This window comes from Arachis hypogaea, chromosome 2 (genome assembly GCF_003086295.3).
Source record: "Arachis hypogaea cultivar Tifrunner chromosome 2, arahy.Tifrunner.gnm2.J5K5, whole genome shotgun sequence".
Lineage (NCBI taxonomy): Eukaryota > Viridiplantae > Streptophyta > Magnoliopsida > Fabales > Fabaceae > Arachis > Arachis hypogaea.
Window position 1 is genome coordinate 64,006,697 of NC_092037.1, and position 6,016 is coordinate 64,012,712.

A 6,016-nucleotide genomic window follows, 5' to 3' on the forward strand; every position below is an offset into this window, starting at 1 on the left:
TGGTTTAGTTTGGTTGTTAATTTCGGAAAGTTGAGAATCTTGTTTTTGGTAAAAACCAGTTTTTGAGGAAATTTGACGTATCATAACTTGAGCCTCCAAGCTTGAAATTAAATGAACTTTATTTTAAATTAAACATGGCTTTAAGATCTTTAAATTGATATCAAGTTTGTAGAAAATTGAATTTCGTAGAGGAAGTTATGACTGTTCAAAGTTTGGTGCCAAAAATTGAATTCTGCAGCATTTGGAATTTTTCTATGTCTGCTATGAGCTGCATACGCGACAGGAGGCACGCGAGGCGAGCAAACCATTCGGGTTGGGTAACTTGTGTACGCGAGTAAACTGATTTTTAACCCATGCGTACGCGACACAGTGCACGCGACGCGACCAAACCATTCGGGTTGGGCATCTCACGTACGCGACGCATTGTAGGCGTACACGAGCTATTAAAAATGAAGCCTTTGCGTACGTGAATTTTAAAATGCAACACGAGCAACCCATTTAGGTTGGGACACTTGCGTATGTGAGCAGGTGGTGGCATATGCGACCACCCCTTTTTCAACAACATGTGTACGTGAGACCCCTGTTTGGCTGAAAAATGATTTCCTTTGTTTTTAAGGGTTCTCCAAACTTTCTAAACTTCTCCAAGATGCGGTTTAAGGGTAATGTTTTGTAGTTATGCTTAAGGAATTTTGAAAGAGAATTAGTGACATAATTAGATGAATTTTACATGAATTTAAAAAACGGAGACATAGGTTTCTGGAGTACTGAGGACGGATTTGATTGAGTGAGAAGGCGGAGTATTGTGTTGATGATTACTGACAATGAATTGTTGAAGTAGTGAACTACTAAATACTGAATAAAATGATTTTGAAAACCACTGATGTAATATTTTAAATTGAGAATGTTGAGACGCTATGCGCTTGGCAAGGACGGTTGGTTAATCCCGTTTGTCAAGGTCGCGGTGGCGGCATAAGGACAGTTGGTTTATCCCGCTTACGTTGAGATGTGAGGTCCGTGGCAAGAGTATCCCGCTCGCATCACTTCGGAATCACTAGAGTGTGCAGGAACTATATCCTGGACCGTGTTCCGGGCACAATATCTCAAGAGTTCCCAATATGAGACCGAAGAGCGACATCTCCATGGAGATGTGTCGAGTTGACAATTGAACAGACGATGTGATATCACAACCAAATAGGACAGACATTCATCATGTGCATCTTCTATCTGTTTGTTTTCTTTGCCGACTTGTATTGTTTGCCTAGCTGTATAACATGCCTAATTGCTTATTGAATTACTTGATATCCATGCTTATACTTGTGCTTTCTACTGGGATTGAGGAGGTTCGGAAGGCGATGGCAATGGGATCGCATGGCGGTTAGGCTGGCGAAGGCTGTGGGATAGCAGAGAATCGTTAGACTTAGAAATCCCCTAAGTTAGATTACCCTTTTTCATTATGGTTAAGGTTTTAAATTTAATTATGTTTTAAGCTTGAATCTCATGATGGATATGAAGCTCTAGGATTGTCTTTGGCATCCAGGAGTCTTATATCTTACATCACTGGGCACTGTTATTATACTGAGAACCTTCGGTTCTCATTCCATAATCTATTTTTTTTCAGATGCAGGTTCATGAGCGGATAATTCATACGCTTTTTGGCATTGTTTTTAGGTAGTTTTTAGTAAGTTCAATCTACTTTTAGGGATGTTTTCATTAGTTTTTATGTTAAATTCACATTTCTGGACTTTACTATGAGTTTGTGTGTTTTTCTGTGATTTCAGGTAATTTCTGGCTGAAATTGAGGGACTTGAGCAAAACTCTGAAAAAGACTGACAAAAGGACTGCTGATGCTGTTGGAATCTGACCTCCCTGCACTCGAAATGGATTTTCTGGAGCTACAGAACTCCAAATGGCACGCTCTCAATGGCGTTGGAAAGTAGACATCCAGAGTTTTCCAGAAATATATAATAGCTCATACTTTATTCGGAAATTGATGACGTAACTTGGTGTTGAACGCCAAGTACATGCTGCTGTCTGGAGTTAAACGCCAGAAAAACGTCATGATCCGGAGTTGAACGCCCAAAACACGTTATAACTTGGAGTTCAACTCCAAGAGAGGCCTCAGCTCGTGGATAGATCAAGCTCAGCCCAAACATACACCAAGTGGGCCCCGGAAGTGGATTTATGCATCAATTACTTACTCATGTAAACCCTAGTAGCTAGTTTAGTATAAATAAGACTTTTTGCTAATGTATTAGTCGTCTTTTGACCACGTTTCATCTTTGGTCTCAGTTTTGTTTCATCCTTCATCTTAGGAGACTATTGATCACATTTTGGGGGCTGGCCATTCGGCCATGCCTGAACCTTTCACTTATGTATTTTCAACGGTGGAGTTTCTGCACACCATAGATTAAGGGTGTGGAGCTCTGCTGTACCTCAAGTTTCAATACAATTATTATTACTTTCTATTCAATTCTCTTTTATTCTTATTCCAAGATATACGTTGCACAACACTTTGATGAATGTGATGATCCGTGACACTCATCATCATTCTCACCTATGAATGCGCGTGATTGACAACCACTTCCGTTCTACTTTAGGCCGGGCACATATCTCTTAGATTCCCCAACAGAATCTTCGTGGTATAAGTTAGATAGATGGCGGCATTCATGAGGATCCGGAAAGTCTAAACCTTGTCTATGGTATTCCGAGTAGGATTCCGGGATTGAATGACTGTGACAAGCTTCAAACTCCTGAAGGCTGGGCGTGATGACAAGCGCAAAAGAATCAAGGGATTCTATTCCAACCTGATTGAGAACTGACAGATGATTAGCCGTGCTGTGATAGAGCATAGGACCATTTTCACTGAGAGGATGGGATGTAGCCATTGACAACGATGATGCCCTACATAAAGCTTGCCATGGAAAGGAGTAAGAAGAATTGGATGAAAGCACTGAGAAAGTAGAGATTCAAGAGGAGCACAGCATCTCCATACGCCTATCTGAAATTCCCACTATTGATTTACATAAGTATTTCTATCCCTTTTTATTTTCTATTTATTATTAATTATTCGAAAATCCATAAACCAATTTAATATGCCTAACTGAGATTTACAAGATGACCATAGCTTGCTTCATACCAACAATCTCTGTGGGATCGACCCTTACTCACGTAAGGTATTACTTGGATGACCTAGTACACTGGCTGGTTAAGTTGAATGAAGTTGTGATCATAAATTCCAATAGAGCCAATTTTTAAATCTCATGCAAATACAAAGAGGATCACAATTTCGTCCACCAAGTTTTTGGCGCCGTTGCCGGGGATTGTTGAGTTTGGACAACTGAAGGATCATCTTGTTGCTCAGATTAGGTAATTTTCTTTTCAAAAATCTTTTTCAAAATTTTTCTTTTCTTTTTCGTTTTTCCAAAAATATTTTCGAAAACAAAAATTAATAAAAATCCAAAAAAAAATTAGAAAATCATAAAAATCAAAAATATTTTATGTTTCTTGTTTGAGTCTTGAGTCAATTTTTAAGTTTGGTGTCTTGCATGTTTTAAAAAAAATTTCTTGCATTTTTCGAAAATTCATGCATTCATGATGTTCTTCATGATCTTCAAGTTGTTCTTGACAAGTCTTCTTGTTTAATCTTGATGATTTCTTGTTTTATGTTGTTTGTTGTTTTTCATGTGCATTTTTTGTTTGTTAGAGTCCATGCATTAAAGATTTTTAAGTTTGGTGTCTTGCATGTTTTCTTTGCATCAAAAATTTTTCAAAATTTTGTTCTTGATGTTCATCATGATCTTCAAAGTGTTCTTGGTGTTCATCTTGACATTCATAGTGTTCTTGCATGCATCATGTGTTTTGATCCAAAATTTTTAAGTTTTGGGTCATGTTGTGTTTTTCTCTCTCATCATTAAAAATTCAAAAATCAAAAAAATATCTTTTCCTTTTTTCTCTCCAAATTTTTGAAATTTTGGGTTGACTTGGTCAAAAATTTTCAAAATTAGTTGTTTCTTACAAGTCAAGTCAAAAATTCAATTTTAAAAATCTTATCTTTTCAAAATCTTTTTCAAAAATCATATATTTTCCATTTTTTTCTTATTTTTCGAAAATTTCAAAAATCTTTTTCAAATTATTTTCAAAATCTTTTTCTTATCTTTATATCAAATTTTCAAAAATTAGCTAACAATTAATGTGATTGGTTCAAAAATTTGAAGTTTGTTACTTTCTTGTTAAGAAAGGTTCAAATCTTATCTTGTAGTTTCTTGTTAGTTAAGTCATTTTAAAAATTAGATCTTTTTATCTTTTATCTTATCTTTTTCAAAAATTTTATCTTTTTCAAAATTTGATTTCAAAATATCTTATCTAACTTCTTATCTTCTTATCTTTTCAAATTTGACTTTAATATCTTTTTCAACTAACTATTTGACTTTTTGTTTGTTTCTTATCTTTTTCAAAACCACCTAACTACTCTTTCCTCTCTAATTTTCGAAAATATCTCTCTCTTTTTTCAAAAAAATTCTTTAAACTAAATGTTTCATGTTTTAATTTTAATTACATTTATCTCTAATTTTTGAAAATACTAACCCCTTTTTCAAAATTATTTTCGAAATTCTCCCTCTCTTTTCTTATTTTATTTAATTATTTATTTACTAACACTTCTCTTCACCTCCCCTATCCTTACTCCTTATACAGACTATTCATTCTTCTTTACTCTTCTCCCTTTTCTTTTTCTACTAACATAAAGGAATCTCTATACTGTGACATAGAGGATTCCTCTTTCTTTTCTTGCTTTCTTCTCTTTCATATGAGCAGGAACAGGGAAAAAGGCACTCTTGTTGAAATTGATCCTGAACCTGAAAGGACTCTGAAAAGGAAACTAAGAGAAACTAAATTACAACAATCCAGAAACAACCTTTCAGAAATTTTCGAACAAGAGAAGGAGATGGCAGCCGAAAATAATAATAATGCAAGGAGAATGCTTGGTGACTTCACAAAACCAACGTCCAAATTTGATGGAAGAAGCATCTCCATTCCTGCCATTGGAGCCAATAACTTTGAGCTGAAACCTCAGCTAGTTGCCTTAATGCAATAAAACTGCAAGTTTTATGGACTTCCATCTGAAGATCCTTATCAGTTTTTAACTGAGTTCTTACAGATCTGTGAGACTGTAAAGACAAATGGAGTTGATCCTGAAGTCTACAGACTCATGCTTTTCCCTTTTGCTGTAAGAGACAGAGCTAGAATATGGTTGGATTCACAACCCAAGGATAGCCTGGACTCCTGGGATAAGCTGGTCACAGCCTTCTTGGATAAATTCTTTCCTCCTCAAAAGCTGAGCAAGCTGAGAGTGGATGTTCAAACCTTCAAACAGAAAGATGGTGAATCCCTCTATGAAGCTTGGGAAAGATACAAGCAGCTGACCAAAAGATGTCCATCTGACATATTTTCAGAATGGACCATATTAGATATATTCTATTATGGTCTCTCTGAATTTTCGAAAATGTCATTGGACCATTCTGCAGGTGGATCTATTCGCCTAAAGAAAACGCCTGAAGAGGCTCAAGAACTCATTGATATGGTTGCAAACAACCAATTCATGTACACTTCTGAGAGGAATTCCGTGAATAATGGGATACCTCAGAAGAAAGGAGTTCTTGAAATTGATGCTCTGAATGCCATATTGGCTCAGAACAAAGTGTTGACTCAACAGGTTAACATGATCTCTCAAAATCTGAATGGATGGCAACATGCATCCAACAGTACTAGAGAGGCAGCTTCTGAAGAAGCTTATGATCCTGAGAACCCTGCCATGGCAGAGGTTAATTACATGGGTGAACCTTATGGAAACACCTATAACTCATCATGGAGAAATCATCCAAATTTCTCATGGAAGGATCAACAAAAGCCTCAACAAGGCTTTAACAATGGTGGACGCAATAGGTTGAGCAATAGCAAGCCATATCCATCATCTTCTCAGCAACAGACAGAGAATTCTGAACAAAACACTTCTAATTTA

The 6,016-nt window shown here is 36.3% G+C and overlaps 1 non-coding gene across 1 annotated transcript; it reads right to left on the bottom strand.

Moving 5' to 3' along the window:
• Nucleotides 1-5,338: 5,338 nt before the first annotated feature.
• On the bottom strand, nt 5,339-5,442 carry LOC112763983 (small nucleolar RNA R71). The gene has a single exon (XR_003182972.1). It is a non-coding gene; the product is annotated as a small nucleolar RNA R71 (small nucleolar RNA).
• Between the last annotated feature and the right edge of the window lie 574 nt (nt 5,443-6,016).